Source organism: Aethalodelphis obliquidens, unplaced genomic scaffold (genome assembly GCF_003676395.1).
Source record: "Aethalodelphis obliquidens isolate GAN/ISIS:26980383/991018 unplaced genomic scaffold, ASM367639v1 scaffold60, whole genome shotgun sequence".
In the NCBI taxonomy this organism is placed as follows: Eukaryota; Metazoa; Chordata; class Mammalia; order Artiodactyla; family Delphinidae; genus Aethalodelphis; species Aethalodelphis obliquidens.
Window position 1 is genome coordinate 1,780,332 of NW_020838004.1, and position 15,708 is coordinate 1,796,039.

Below are 15,708 nucleotides of genomic sequence, written 5' to 3' on the forward strand. Positions count from 1 at the left end.
GCAGGGGACGCGGGTTCGTGCCCTGGTCCGGGAAGATCCCACATGCCATGGAGCGGCTGGGCCCGTGAGCCATGGCCGCTGAGCCTGCGGTTCCAGAGCCTGTGCTCTGCAACAGGAAAGGCCACAACAGTGAGAGGCCCGCATACTGCCAAAAAAAAAAAAAAATGTTCTGAGACACAGTAGTTCCATATGGCTTTTCCAGACACATCCTTTCTGACCTAGAACTGGCTGGGTTTCTTGTGAAGCTGTGGCCAGCCTGGTAATGCATCTCCTGAGTTTGCTTTGCTTCTCTCTGTTCCTGACTCACTTCCTTCTTTCTGTCACTCTTTTGGACTGCAATCTTTACCTCTCACCCTTGCCCTCCCCACACAAAAACGTCAGTGTATAATCTTGGCTTCAGGCCCTGTTTTCTAGGATACTCCAGCTATTAGAGCTGGAAATGTGGACATGTCATTGGTTACAAAGTGTGTTCTGAGTTCAGAGATGTTACATGTGTGAATTCTTTTAGAGGTAATGCCAGGCACTGTTCTGAGTACCTTCCACATAATTAATTGTTTTACTCCTCACAGACTCCCTTTGAGGGTGATACCATTATTCCATTTTATAGGTTAGGCAACTAATGCTCAGAGAAGTTAGGTAACTTTCCCAAGATCACACAGCAAGTAATTGATGGAGCCAGATGGGAACATAGCTCTTTCTGATGCCAAAGCACAGACTTTCAGGCTCTACACTACACTCTCCACACCTGCCTTTTTTTCCTTCACAAAGCTACATTGGCCTATCTATGAGAGAGTGTCAGTGTCTAGTCACTGGGGTCCTCACTTATTTTAAAGAGCTATTCAAAAAGTGCATTGATATTGAGCTCATCTTTCCCTTTGTGAAGTCCCATATCTTTGCAAAATCTTTTCTCACTACTTCAAACCTTTTCCTTCTTAAGCACTTTCTGTAATTACCACATACTGCCACATACTGTCATTTAAAAGAGAGAAGACAATTTTTATTGAAGTACAATTGACATACAATATTTTGTTAGTTTCAGATGTACAGCAAAGTGATTCAGTTATTTATTTACACATATACTTTTTCAGATTCTTTTCCCTTATAGGTTGTTATAAAATATTGAATGTAGTTCCCTGTGTTATACAGTAAATCCTTTTGTTTATCTATTTTATATTAATATATAGTAGTGTGATCTGTTAATCCCAAACTCCTAATTTATCCCTCCCAGCTCCCTTCCCCTTTGGAAACCCTAAGAGAGAAGAGATTTAAAATTCATCAAGTGCTTACCAAGGTATCAGGTACTGTATGGGCATATAAACCATCATTAAATTAATTCTAACAAAAATCTTATTTATCATACACTCTTATTCCATTTACAGATGAAGAAACTGGATCTTGGAGTGGTTAATAACTTGCTACGGTCAGAGTGTTAATACACCCCAGCAATTTCCACTGGTCAGTACATCATTTTATCACTCTTTCTTTTTTCTTCCAGGGCATAAAAACTAGGTTTTATACTTTTCCGTATTCCATAGTGTCTAGTGTAACACTATATGTGAAAAACACACAATAAATAGAGTAATAAATTGCACTATAAGTATGCTATAAAATACAGTAGTGAATGGGGAAGAAAAGTTATTTTACTGTGATGGTGATTCTCCCACTCACATATTTTTTATTTTTTTTTTTAATCATCTAAAACTTGACCTCTGTGGTCACTTTTCTTGAAAAAAATAGAAATCCTTGGGAAGATTCAGTACGTAACTGCTTCATTATCTTTTACCCTTTTATGGAAACTTTGCTCAGAATTCTTACACTTAGATATATCTGCCAGTCCTTCAGACTCTGGAGAACAATTTCTATATTTATTATTACACATACATACACTAGAAGGGACCCAATAAAGACACATTTGTAAGTAATTCATTATCAAAACCAGTCTATAGATGTCAGAGTACAGCTGACAAATGAATTACTTGCATTTTTAAAATCAGATCAGAATTTGGGCTCTCAATGTTTTAAATCCAGTCATTAATTCCTTAAGACAGGCAAGAACACTAGATCAACCATTTTCAGACCTTTGGTCTTGACCACATACACAAAACCCTAAATCTATGTTAATCGCCAGCTGGCATTCAGATGTATGTGTGACGCTGGTGGGCTCACATTGAGTTTCTCCTACAGAAATCGATCTGTTCTTACCCAGAATAAGATTATTTCTTCACCTCTAATCGGTAGGGAAATGGAAATTACTTACACCAGAAAAGATTCATCTACTTTTTCTTCTTCCATTTTTGTTAATCATCATGTCATTTCTATCGCACTGAATGATATACATAGCTGTGGAATGAGATGTCCCAGAAATAAAATCTCACATTCTGCAGGCCTGTCTCCCGCCAAACTAGTAACTTTTCCAATACCACAGAAAAGTCTGGGGGAGGTGGGCTGCATAAATTGGCGAAAAGGGAATAGTAGGATAAGAATAACAGCTTTTTTTCAAGTTACTAGATTTATATCTACAATAACGTGGTACTTAAGTTAGCCTCTTTAGCCAAAAATAGCATGAGCTTATTTTGTTTGCCCATTACAAATCCAAATCTAATTTATCATCTGCTAATAAGACTCCAAGATCCTTTTCACCATCAGTGCTTTCCAGGTTTTTCTAACCCATTGAATATCTGTATTTCACATGATTTTCCCCCATACATATCAGGTTGCATTTACCAAAACCGAATCTCATTCTATCAGTTCCTACTCCTGTTACTGACTTTTTCAGGGTCTTTTATATGACTTTCCCCACTGCACTTCAGCACAAAGCTTCTGTCCTTTTTGATACACTGCAATGTGCTTGATGAACAGTGACCCTGGATGATAGCATGTATAATAGTCATTCAGCCTCCGTACAGGCACTGAAATAATTCAGGTCCCTGGACACCCATCACACAAACAGGAATCTGTGCCAAGCTATTTCCTTCTGAAGGTAGGCAGGGGTATGCATCCTGGAGTGAATTCTCTGCCAGACCATGGGGATTATCAGACACTGCAGTGCTCAGTAACAATCATTGACCTTGCAGACACAGTAAGCTGAAAAAATAAAATGACTGTATTCTAAATTCCCAAATCCTAAAATTAAATATTCTACAAGCCTTCCAATTCAGGTCTCAAGTATCAGTCAAAGTTCTAAGCTTGGGTGCAAATAAGCATTAGCTTAAATATTTTCTTCCCAACTCAATCCAACTATTAATTATATAACCCAGATATAAACCAAATAATATAGTGATTACAATAAACTGTAAGTGTAACAGAATGATTCAGGCCTCCGAAAGGCTGATACTCTGTGAGTGCCCTAAACAAAGCAGTTGATGCTGAATCCTCCATTTGTACAAATGTATATGCCACTCTGACTGAATTAATTTTCTAGTTGCTAATTTTGATATTAAGTACAGCACATTTCATGACTAGCAGGTACCTTGATGGAGGGAGAATAAAGACCATCATTGGGCTTCCCTGGTGGCGCAGTGGTTGAGAGTCCGCCTGCCGATGCAGGGGACACGGGTTCGTGCCCCGGTCCGGGAGGATCCCACATGCCACGGAACGGCTGGGGCCGTGAGCCATGGCCGCTGAGCCTGTGCGTCAGGAGCCTGTGCTCCGCAATGGAAGAGGCCACGACAGTGAGAGGCCCGCGTACCGCAAAAAAAAAAACAAACAAACAAACAAAAAAAAAACCATCATTTAGACAAAAAAGAACACGACTGGGATTTGGAAATCCGGGATACATTCCCACCCCTGACAAGAACCTACTATCTTGCTGGTCAAGTTAACACTTCTCTGGACTATATTTTCACCAGTAAGTACAGGGAGGGGATAGATCATCAAAGAAACAGATAATAGTGTGGCATTCTACAATGTATTTTCAATCTATTTCTTTCCACAATAACTCAGTGATACTGGATAATTAACTTTTCATATACATGACCCAATGAGAAGCAAAAGTAATTTCAGAAACGTAGGTCTATTATCCTTTTTTAAAAGCTTTTTGGTTTTCTTAATTAATCATATTTTATAATGGCAAATAATATTAATCTTATAACCAGAGGGTAATGAGCCCTTGCTCCATAGAAATAAACCTTAAGTTTGAAATGTTTTCACTGGGGCAACTTTTCATGTAAAACTCTGACTAAGGTTGATCTTACGACGAGGGAGCAGGGCGCATGGTAAACAGGAACCAATATACTGTGTGTCTGGTTTATTTTAGTTAATGACAGCAAAAATCCTCTAATTATACTATCTGTGAATTAAGTAAAATTAAATCTATTGACCTATAAAATTCCTATTATATTCTACAGCTCTAATCTATTATACTTAAAATTATAACCCATCATGTTTCCAATTGAGCCATTGCATACTCCCTTAATAGAATAATACTTAAAAACACAAAAGAATATTTGGTAGAGAGATACAAAAACATCTTGTTAGATCTTCAAAGTGACTCAATGGAAGGCAGATCAACTCGGATATGATCTGCTTGTGTGTCCAGGTTGTGTTTTACAGGAACAAATCTGTGGTTGGTGTTGGGACATTCCTGATCGCCAGTGGAGGATAGTGCTGGGCCAGGGATGACTTTGGTGGAGAGGACTCTTGGGGATCTTCTTTCTCACTTGCCAGAATAGGGGGGAGGGCAGGATATTCACCACTCAGGACCTTCCTCCTAGGACCCTCTTCAGCATCTGATCTCTGATGGGAGAACATTGTGGGGGACAAGAGCCCATGCCAGCTGCTCCTCTCTCCCACGGGAGGGTTAAATCAAAGAAAGCCGCAGAGCTTCCTGCGTGAAGATCACCAAGACCAGCTCTGTCTTGCTCTAGTGAGGACCTGCTGACCGAGGATGAGGTCAGTCAGACTGGAGGGACCCCAGGGAGCAGCCCTCCTACTCACCTTCAAGCAAGGTTCACCTAGAGGCTTGATCCGACTTGCTTCATTATGAAGAACTTTCTCAAGACAGTTTAGGGTTTTCTGACACTTTATCTGCCTCTTTAAAAAATTGGCCTACTGGGCTTTCCTGGTGGCGCAGTGGTTGAGAGTCCGCCTGCCGATGCAGGGGACGCAGGTTCGTGCCCCGGTCCGGGAAGATCCCACATGCCGCGGAGCGGCTGGGGCCGTGAGCCATGGCTGCTGAGCCTGCGCGTCCGGAGCCTGTGCTCTGCAACGGGAGAGGCCAAAACAGTGAGAGGCCCCCGTACCCCGAAAAAAAAAAAAAAAAAAAAAAAAAATTGGCCTACTGACTCCCAGGCCTCTACTCAGTCAAATAACCACCCACTAACAGCAGTAATCTCCTCTTAGCTGTGTGATAATGGGGAAAAGAACAACAAATACTTTATAATGCTTACCTGCTCGCTTCCTGCAGGGCTTATTCCAAAACTTAACAAGAAGAGCAAATTCTGAAATAATCCAAACACCAGTCCATAAGACTAGCCTAAAAATAGTACGGGGACCACGTGCAGCAGAAACTGCATTGATTCACATTTAGAGTCCCTGAATTGGAATTCTAGCTCTATCATATACCGCTTTAACATCCTGAACCCCTCAGTTTGCTCACCCATAAAATGGGAATATCGTGAAAAGCACCAGGCATGATTGGTCTTAAGTAGAATTTAACTTCATTCCATCATTTATTTTTATCCAGATACAATCTGCACAAGATGAAATTTTATGGGCTAATAATAGATTTTAACACTAGTTCCCATCCTTGGCCACACATTAGAATCACCAAGGGAGATTTTAAAAATGACTGATATCTAACACCAGAGATTCAGATTTAATTGATTTGGGGTGTGGCCTGGGCATTGGGATTTTTAAAAACTCCCCAGGAATTCTAACATGTAGCCAGTGTTGAGACTGTAATATGTTAAAGGCTAGTACGAATGAGCACTTATGGATGCTAACTGAGCATGGCCACATTGTTAAGCGTTTAGTCCTCTTAACTGTACGTGGGAAGCACTATTATTTTATTCATGAAGACACTGAGACTCACAGAGATAAATAATTTTCCAAAGTCCCACAGCTATAAAATGGGAAGGTAGAGATTTGAATTTGGGTCTCTGTCTTTGAAGTCCAAGCTGGTAGCCACCAGCTAATGCCAGGAAGGCACGAGTTCCACGGGTCATTTTTATTACAGTATATGGCATCATACGGTGTAGCATCACATTCACACTGCAGTGTCAACAGTCATCCCACTTTGTTCCGAAAAGGAGCTAAGCCAGATAGCAGAGATCAAAATCCCAGGCCAGCTGAAATTTGGCAGTGGCAAAATTCTCAGTTAATTCACTTGCAGAGACCCAAACAGAGCAGATTTCTTCCTAGTCTTCTCAGATTCTACCTGCTGATCACCTTTGCCCACCATCTCATTCCTCCTTCTACCACATTGCCAAATGCATCAATGGAAAATTACCATTTGGAGTCATTCAATGTCACTCAAGATGTACTTGGCAGGAGGAATGAAACTGGTGGCAGATGAGACTGAATGATAGTTGCCTTGTCAGAGAGATCAGAACCAGGAGGCAATTGATAAATACCCAACCCTGGCAGGAGCGGAGGGTAGAAGGCACATTTCCTGACAGAGTGCAGTAGGTCCTCTTATTTCCATCACCCGCCGTTAAGCATCTAACCCTCTCCTGGGTTTATCTAGTTCCTGTTCATTGTCTAAAACAGATACGGACAGGGAAAAACTTTTGAAGGGCTCAGACACATTCAGAAAAGCTTCTCTTTGAGGTTCTATCTGAATTTCTAACTGTGTCATTAGTCTCCATCATAGGACTAAATTAAAAACTTGCTAAGAGACAGAGAGCTCCATCAGAAATCTCGGAGCAGTCAGGCAGGAGATTAAGCCCTGAGTTACTCAACGCTTCTCCCTCATTAACATGTGAATCCATCAACGGAGAGAGAAAGACTGGGTCCATCAGAGCACAGAATCCATCGGAAGACTGACGTTCTTTAGCAACTTTTTTTTTTTTTTTGCGGTACGCGGGCCTCTCACTGTTGTGGCCTCTCCCGTTGCAGAGCACAGGCTCCGGACCCGCAGGCTCAACGGCCATGGCTCACGGGCCCAGCCGCTCCGCGGCATGTGGGATCTTCCGGGACCGGGGCACGAACCTGTGTCCCCTGCATCGGCAGACGGACTCTCAACCACTGCGCCACCAGGGAAGCCCTCTTTCGCAACTTTTATCAGGGAAGGGAGTGTGATTTAGTGAAACAATCTTCATCTTTGTCATCAGGTGATGGTGGTGTGCATCCCAGCTGATGATCTGTTAGTCCTGTGGGTTCGGGCAAGTCACTTAAGCTTTCTGAGCCCTAGCTTCCTCGTATAAATTGAGGATACAATAACTTCCTCACAGAGTTATTGGGAGGAGCAAATGGACTAATATACAGGAATGTACTTGTAAAGCAGTTGGCATCATGAAGATTAGCTGGCTGTCTCCTGTCGCTGGAGAGAATCATTACCTGTAGTTAAAAATTCTTGCTGTTACTCATCCCAGAGCAGGCAACACAGGAATGCCCAACTGAGAAGCAGCCTGGACACAAATCAATGCTGACTATTTAAAGCACCTACCCCAGTGACTTTTGCTCTGGGGCTCTGTTTGAAAGCACTGCATGTTTTCTCATACATATGCCATGTCTCTCTGCGTCCAAAGTCCCATGGGCTCTTCACTGTTACTCAGTTTCAGCCACTCCAGATAATGGCTCTTTGAGTTTGCTCCCTGGGACTCCTGCAAAAATAAATCTTGCATATGCCACATACTTTTTTTTAATTTACATCATACATTTCCACACATACCATCCAGAAATTGGTAAAAATCTATCCATCCACTGCTTACATACTGTGGCAATTGCCAAAGCAATAATAAAATTAAAGTCAATTAGGTAGACCTTCAGTTAATTTTAATAAACTTTAATTGATTCTTCTGTGGCAGACATTGTGATATGTGCTAGGAATATAACAAGACATAGTTGACATCCTCAGGGGCTCCCAGTATAGTGGGGGACACACACAAGAGATAATTTTTACACCATGGTATATTCTAGATTGATGTTTGTCCAAGAAGCTACGGGATCACTCAGGTGGATGGAAAACATTAGGACAGTCGAGGAGCCAGCCAGTCAAGGAGCCAGCCAGAATTAATGTGTTTTCTTTTAATTTTTTATTTCTTTGTCCACACCGTGCCACTTGAAGGATCTTAGTTCGCCAACCAGGGATCGAACATGGGCCCCAGCAGTGAAAGTGCGGAGTCCTAACCACTGGACCACCAGGAAATTCCCTCTGTTTTAAAAAATTTCTGAATGAACAAGTTTTGACTGAACTATTTTTGAATCCTAGAGTGAACCTAGGCCCATAGTACAAAATTTGGGTACATCTAGATTCGGCGAAGTCATCCTCTTACACAATTTCATGCATTTCTTTGCAACTCCATATATTCATTAAATAAGTAATATTAAAGATCCACTAGGTGCCAGGCACTGTGCTAGGAATTGAAGATAAGGAGAAACACAACACTTTCCTTGCTCTTGAGGGGATTTCTGTCAACGGGCAGAGTCAAACATGCAGTGTAATCACTGAAATACAGTGCAATGAGTGAAATAATAGAGAAATGTACAAAGCACATAGGTGGCCCAGATTATTTTAAGAACAGATTTACTTTGTTGGTCAGGAAAGGCATCCCTAAGGAACAGATGTTTGATTGATTCTCAGAGGCCTGAGGTAGGATGGGGTAGAGGATGGGGAAGGGAGAACAGGGAACGGTAAGTGCAAGGAACAGAAACAACATCCCACAGTATCTCCCAGAAAATTAAAGCCCGCACTCCAACAGGGAATGTTCTGTCACTCACCTTCCATTTGTGTAGCACTTCTTGCTTCTCTCAGTGTGTGGCCATAGATTCTTCCAGAAAGTCTAGAAAAGCATGGTGAGCACTCCCACATGTGACATGGGGGCCCTGCTTTGACCTGAAGAGTCACGTGCCCTATGTTAAGTCTCTTTCTCCTTCTTAAGCCTCAGTGTGGCTAATGACTTCTGAGACATCTCCAACTTCCAAAGTGTTAAAAAAAAAAAGTCATTTTTTAATAGATCAGAAAATGGAACCCAGAGATAACTAAGTACACAGGCAGCTCGTGACAGAAACACTAGAATTCAAGCGTCCTGATTCGTAAGCCAATAACATCTTCACCGTCCTGAAGTGACCGAACTGAGGTACAAATATGATGCTGGATATTCTCTCTTCCCCCTCGACTATCCTGCTCCACTCTGCTCTCTCCAGGGAAGCTGATTTCTACGGATTGTATCAACCAGTCTCTTCTGATGCCAAGCTTCCAACTGGATTCAACGGCCATCATGGAAAATGGATCAGAAAATGAAGGGAGGCAGAGGCCAGGGTATTACATCCCTGGCTTCCTTCCTGTCAGACCGTTCCTCTGCCTGATGCCTCAGCGCTTGCCTAGTGGCTCTCTCCTCTGGCTCCAGCTGGAGCTGCAGCTGCAGCCCTCTCCAAGTGCTGGCAGCCACTCCCTCCCCTGACACTGCTGACCCAGGGATGCAAATGGCTCCACAGGATTGCTGGCACAAAGGTGCCTGCATTACTTTCTTGTGGCTGCCCCAATATTAGCACAAAATCAGGTGGCTTAAAACAACAGACATTGGGGCTTCCCTGGTGGCGCAGTGATTGAGAGTCCGCCTGCCGATGCAGGGGACGCAGGTTCGTGCCCCGGTCCGGGAGGATCCCACATGCCGCGGAGCGGCTGGGCCCGTGAGCCATGGCTGCTGAGCCTGCGCGTCCGGAGCCTGTGCTCCGCGACGGGAGAGGCCACAACAGTGAGAGGTCCGCGTACCGCAAAAAGAAAAAAAAAAAAAAAAAAAAACAGACATTTATTCTCTCAGTTTCAAAGGTCAGAGTCTGAAATCACGGTGCCAGCAGAGTTATACTCCAGAGGCTCTAGGGGAAAATCCAGTCCTTGCCTTTTTGAGTTTTTGGTGGCTGTCCACATTCCTTGGCTCATGGCCTCATCACTCCGATCTCCACCTCCATCTTCACATTGCCTCCTCCTCTTCTGTTATATCCCTTCTGTGTTGTCTCTTTCTTACAAGGACACTTGAGAAGGCATTTAGGTCTCAACTGAATAATCCCAGATAATCTCCTCATCTCAATATCCTTAACATAATCACATCTGTTACCTTATAAGGTTATTGTCACTCCTGATATATGAGGCGATATTCACAGTTCCAGAGATTGGGATGTGGACATATATTTTGGAGAGGTTACCATTCAACGCACTGCAGTACCTCACTATTCTATGCTGGTTTTCCTGAACTCTGCCTGCCCTATTTAAAATAATGCCTTCAAGGCTTCCCTGGTGGCGCAGTGGTTGAGAGTCTGCCTGCCGATGCAGGGGACACGGGTTCGTGCCCCGGTCCGGGAAGATCCCACATGCCGCGGAGCGGCTGGGCCCGTGAGCCATGGCCGCTGAGCCTGCGCGTCCGGAGCCGGTGCTCCGCAACGGGAGAGGCCACAACAGTGAGAGGCCCGCGTACCGCAAAAAATAAAATAAAATAAAATAAAATAAAACAGAATAATGCCTTCATTGGACTTTCCTCAGTTCCTCTGCTTGTCTGTATCACCTTTTTGATCCAATCTAATACAAATGCCCTTTGGTTACCCTTGCAGCATACATGAGGGTACAGGAAGCCACAAAACAAAAATAATACATCAATTTTACTTTATAGCAAATAATTTATAACATTACTTTTTGTTTGTAAGAAAGTATAGAAATAATATGGAGTAGAATTCAAAATTTGCATGAATTTTATAGACATGTGATTTAAAGGAAGTTTATTACCCACTGAAGGTCATTTTAGATTCACTCCCTGATTCTTTCATCCAGCCACTAGGACATTGATTCCCTACTGCTGTAAGATGTAAGAGTTTTAGAACATTAACTACCCTACAATAGTTATATTCTTTTTTTTATTTTTAAATTTTTATTGGAGTGTAGTTGATTTACAATGTTGTGCTAGTTTCTGCTGTACAGCAAAATGAATCAGTTATACATATACATATATCCATTCTTTTTTAGATTCTTTTCCCATATAGGTCATTGCAGAGTATTAAGTACAGTTCCCTGTGCTGTACAGTAGGTCCTTATCTATTTATAATAGATAGTTATAAATAGTTATCTACTTTTTATATAGTGGTGTGTATATGTCAATCCCAATTTGACTCCTGTTTTTAGTGATTAGCCTCTAGGCTTGAAGGATACTGTTCACGAAAAGCAGAGGTTTTTGTGTTGCTTTGACCCTATTCCCCTGGCGGCTAGAACCCTCATTTCACCTCCTTCTCCAGTTTCCTAGATGTGCAGGGGTAAGATGATCAGGTAGTACAGTGACATTATGATGTTCAGGTTAATGAGATTTGCAGTTTTGGACCATGCCTATACCTTCATTAAAGGAACTCTAGATGAGTACTCATTTTAATATTCTAGTCAAAACTCTGGTCTCCATGGATGGCTCTGGGTGACAAATGAATGGCAAAAGTGAAGGAATTATAACTTAGCAGACGAGTGACAAACAAATGGTATATCTTTGCAAAACCTGACAATTTATGATTAACCTCCATGACAACAAAGCAGGACAAAAGAATCATGGACAATGTGTTCTAAGACCCCCTCAGAAAGCCTAATGCCTAATTTCGTTATTCTCGACCCATCCCTTTTTATCATTTTCACAGGCAATTCATCAGAAAATCCTGCTACATAAAAAATATATCCAGAATCCAGCTACTTCTCACCGACACCCTGAGAGGCCCTGGCTGATTACAGACCCTCCTAACAAAACTTCTGTTTCTGTCCTTCCTTTCTATAGCCTATTGTCAGCACAGTTTTCTTTTTAAGACATGAGTCATATCATATTATTTTCCTGATGAAAATCTTCCAGTGGCTTTCTGTATCAGTCCCCAGTCAATGGCAAAACTTTCAAAATGGCTTTCAGCCAGTGTTTCTCAATGGGGCTGTAAAGCAATGAAGCCGTCCTTTTGTAAATTTCTCCAGGGTGTTTTTGCTGTCATCACAAGTGGCGTTCTCCTCTATCTAGTGAGCAGTACAGGGCTACTGAATGTTTCGCAATGCATGGACAACCCACACAGTAAGAGTTTCCTTGCCTCCTGCGTGGCTTTCTGGTATTTTCTCTGGACATTATACATCACTTTATTTGGAACTTTATCAAGAATTTTTCTTTTCACAAAGCCATGTCATCAATGGCAATGTCATTCATGATATTTGAGTCACCATTATATCACATCTGCTCAGCTCCCCATTTCTCCATACCTGCCATTCCCTCTAGCCTCTCTGGTTCCATTCTACCAGAGTCACTAGCTTATTCTGGGTAGACAGCATCTAGGGATCTAATTGCACCTTAAAAAGACTTCAAGCAAATCCTCTGTTTCCAGCAAGTCCCTCCTTAACCCTCCCCCACTACACACACACACACACACACACACACACACACACACACACACACACTCACTTTTTCCATAACTTATGCTTGGTGCTTCCAGTTCCAGGGCCTTATTGAAGTTAATGGGTTAAATCAGAACGTCTCCCATTGATGCCATAGTCTGGAGGCATTTAACTTTCATTTTGCTCTGTGCCATTAACTTACCATTCTTTCATTTGTCAGAGAGTTTCATTGCAGATGGTGTTTGTGTTTTGCCTTTAGTTCTTGTTTTGGGGGTGATTTACGAGTAGAAGAAAAAAAGTAGAAAGGTCTTTACCATTTTGAAATCATTTTTTTTCTACAGTGATTTGTAATGGCACAAAGGTTTTCTTATTTATTTTAATTTTTATCTAATCAAATCTCTATTTTCCTTGGTTTCTTCACTTGGTCTAATAGTTTTTGAGTGTCTGACATATGTCAAGTGATGTCAAGAGTAGGAGCAGTAAGCCAGACGGACATGGGCTCTACTTTCACGTAACTTAGGCTACGCTTGTGAGGATGTTATGAAAGGAAGCATTCAGAATGCTGTGCAGTCACACCCTACTTATGGTCACCTGGTCAAGAAGAGATAGAGCCCAATGATTTTTCTGTTTTAACTTTTATCTAATGCACAGCAAGTCTTAATTGTCCTTACTCTATACTTCCATACTGATCTGTAGAAACGTCTGCCACTGCCCTTACAGTACTCTCTTGCAATTGTAGGTTTGTCCATCTCTCCTGTCACATAGGAGAGAACAGGCCACTTCTTATTCATGTCTGTGCCCCAGTGCCTAACACAGTAACACCAATATCAGTGGAATAAGTAAACACTTGTTGATCGCACTAACTATTTACCTTCACTTTAACTGTACAGGAGGACAGGGAAAATGGGAATGAAAGTCAAGAGCAGGTTTAACAGCAAGAACAAGCAAACGTTAATATCTTCCACACAAGCTTACCCTACGTAAAACTGGTTGAACTAACACCAGCAATTAGGACTTCAGTCCCACCACCACATTATCTGATGGAAGTAAAGGAATAACATTAGCCCCAGAAAGAGAAGCTTCTTGGAGCCAATACAGATGTGGCCCTAAGGGCCAAACCCTAGGAGCAAAAGGAGTCCTTGCTGACAGCTCCGCTCTGGCCAATACAGGGAATGTTCTGTGATTGACAGCTGCAGATTTGGAGTTTATGTAAGTTTAAATCCTGGGTAACTATACACCCTTCGTGAACTAGCTAGTGCCCTACACAGCTGTGACCCACAATGAAAAAGGAACATATTATCTTCAGTTTAAACGTGTCGGCTATATTAGTTTCAGTGGCTTTTTACAAAGTTTCCATCACCTAGCAATCATGGACACTTTATCCTCTCCTCGGGTCCATAACTGTCGTATTAAAACCAGTTATGAGGTTTAATATCTCAAGAACTCTCTATCAGCTCAATAAACGTTTGAGAGGAAACTCAAGGCTGACAGCATATTTATTTATTTCTCAGCACAGTTCAGACCAGAAGAGCAATCCATCAAGCTTCCTTCTGGAAAAGAGCTCAGCCTCTCATGCTGTATACAAAGAAATGGATTTATTTACTTATTGTATGTTAAAAATGCACTAAGCACTTACTATGTGCCGATTAATGTGTGGCTCATCACAGGGGATCCCTAGATAAACAGACCACGCCCCTGCATGTGGGAGCTTACAATCTGCAGGACAATGAAAACGAACAATCCTTAAGTTATAATGCGATAAGGAACTTTAAAAGGATGAACCCAGTTTTGTGAGGGAACAGCAGAAGAAACGATTCCTACGGCTTTGGTCGGAAGGGATGAATGCTTCACCGGGATCCTCTGTGAGACTTGTATAAAGAATGGCTAAAAGTTTGACTAACAGATATGAGGGGGGGATATATCTACTGAACCGATTTTAGTGTCTAGACACTACCTTAGTAACCGTAATTGCTAATTTTTATCGAAGAGATTTCACGTGCCATACCCTGTGCTTTACCCTATCTCATTCAACCCTCAAGCAATCCTCTATGAAAAATACTTTGATTCATTGAACAAATGCCTTCTGAATACAGACCATGTGCCAAGTAGTGTCATTATTGCTATTACTCGTGAAAAGGAAGTTGAGGCTTAGAGAATCAGTAGAGCTGGGATTTGAACCCACACGATCCAGGGTCTGCTAGCAGAGCACTATATAACCTCCCACAGTGAAGTGGTCTAGATTTGGCCTGTCCAGTATGAAAGCCAGTAAGCCACATGTAACTACTGAGCACTTAAAATCTGATTTGCCTGAATTGAAATGTACCACAAGTGTAAAATACATACGAGATATCCAAGACTGAATTTTTAAGGGTGTGAGACACCCCTAATGGTTTCTTATATCACCTACATATTACAATGATGATAATTTGGATGTATTGACTTAAGTAAATATATTATTAAAGTTAACTTCATCTGTTTTTCTGTTTTTATTTTAATTAATGTGGCCACTAGAAAATGGTAAGTTACCAATGTGGCTAACATGATAGTCTTACTGGACTGCTCTGATTACAACAAAGACGAGTACAGAGATGCCTTCAGGGTGCCTGCACTGCAGTCTAGTGGGGGAGATGGACTGTATCCAAAGCAGTGTAATGCAAGGCATATGGCAATTGCCAAAGGGAGACACACAGATATGCACTGTTATTTAAGAGTTCAGAGCAACCAGAAGCTTCTTCTGACTAGGATAATTGGATGTCTCTACTGGTTTGGTTACAATTTAATTTTCACAAAATTCCAAATCTGACTATTTTCTCTAACCCATGGGCTATCATGAAAATACAAACAGCCCAAAGAAAAACCTCTCATTATGACTTCCGATGGCTCAATCAGTTACCTACATAGGGAGTGAGAATAAAATGGATTAACAAACTTCATGGTAACCCCAGAACCTAATTAATTCAGACTGCTCATAAGTAGCAGATTTCCTTCATCTAGTAAATAGCTCATAAGTGCATACCTAATGCTGAGACTAAGCTATTGGATTATACTAATAGTTCATTTCCTGGGTCCCTTCCGCCTTCTCTACCCACACATTATGGAATATAGGGTTAGGCAGAAAGAGAACAAACCAAAACGTAAACACTTGGATGTCAGAGGGAAAAGCAAGAGTCCCAGAAAATCCACAATTTGGTAAGTATCCTCTGAATAAAGAGAAT